The sequence below is a fragment of the Bombina bombina genome, chromosome 1 (genome assembly GCF_027579735.1).
Source record: "Bombina bombina isolate aBomBom1 chromosome 1, aBomBom1.pri, whole genome shotgun sequence".
NCBI classification, from domain to species: Eukaryota; Metazoa; Chordata; class Amphibia; order Anura; family Bombinatoridae; genus Bombina; species Bombina bombina.
In genome coordinates, this window is record NC_069499.1 from 459759809 (window position 1) to 459761504 (window position 1696).

Below are 1696 nucleotides of genomic sequence, written 5' to 3' on the forward strand. Positions count from 1 at the left end.
ATCTTTCCCTGCTGTTATATTTTTAATGTTTTCATACAGTTTGTATTGTTTATTGTATTGACTAGCGGACATGGCTATATTATGGCTAATTTTTTATTTACCTCATATCAATGCTGAAAGCATGCTTCATACAAAACGTATCTCTCCTCAGTGGCTAGCGGCCGTAGCCATGAGGAAGCTAACTCTAAGAAAAACTTAACTTGATGCACAGCATATTAACAATGCCCATAACATTCTGGCATATAGTTTGTTGACCTACTTGTGGAACTAGATCTAATGTTTAATCTAACCTAACACAGCAGTTCATACAGCCTCAATATCACCTCACTATGTTTTCAGCAGTCTATAACTATGTATAAAACTACTGTAGCAACACTGTCATGACCTTTGAGTGACAACAACATAACAATTGATATTGATAGTAACACTCTTTACATTGTGATGCACCCTAGTATACCATGAATATCTTTAGGTGTTTAGTCTTATTCCTCCCTAGGATGTATTGCGCCATGCCACAGAACGCCTTTCTTAACACGAATACTCATTGTAACAGCATGGTATATCTATCTTACATTCACTACACATAGTCAGTAGAGTGTCCTCCTTAAGCCACATCAAAATTAAATTCAAAATGTTGGATCAGTCAAATTGTGTTCCCTACTAACCTTATATTTATAACAAGATGTATTGCCTTTCATAATTGCAGTCAATGTGTTTTGTAGATGCATGGTCCGGTCAGAGACGTTTTCAACATCTTTATCTTACATTGTTTGGAATATTATAATTTTTTGTTACCCTTACCCCCAGTTTTCAATTTATCTATATATGTGCCCAATACCGTTCATATAAGATCTTGTTAAGGACCCAAGAGAGGTCTATAATGTTAGAAATTGGGTTCCATTAAGACATAAACTGAGCTAAAAAATGTGATCTTACTAATGAGTAGCTTTGTAGATGCTTTACATATATAACATTCTTGATGTATGTTTTGTGCATTCAATTTATGAAGTGTATACTCACTTGAACTAAATAAAGCTCTTTTGAAAATTTAAAAAAAAAAAAAAAAAAAATGTGCGTTTGTGGCGTGTGTGCAGAAAAGGCTTCTTCCACATCACTCTCCCATGCAGCTTCTCTTTGTGCAAAGTGCGCTGAATTGTTGAACGATGCACAGTGACACCATCTGCAGCAAGATGATGTTGTAGGTCTTTGGAGGTGGTCTGTGGGTTGTTTTTGACCGTTCTCACCATCCTTTGCCTTTGCCTTTGCCTCTCTGATATTTTATTTGGCCTGCCACTTCTGGCCTTAACAAGAACTGTGCCTATGGTCTTCCATTTCCTCACTATGTTCCTCTCAGTGGACACTGACAGCTTAAATTTCTGCAATAGCTTTTGTAGCCTTCCCCTAAACTATAATGTTGAACAATCTTTGTTTTCAGGTCATTTGAGAGTTGTTTTGAGGCCCCATGTTGCCATTCTTCAGAGGAGAGTCAAAGAGAACAACAACTTGCAATTGGCCTCCTTAAATACCTTTTCTCATGATTGGATGCACCAGTCTATGAAGTTCAAGGCTTAATGGGCTCACTGAACCAATTGTGTGTTCCAATTAATCAGTGTTAGGTAGTTACAGGTATTCAAATCAACAAAATGACAAGGGTGTGTGTATATATAAATATATATATATATATATATATATACAT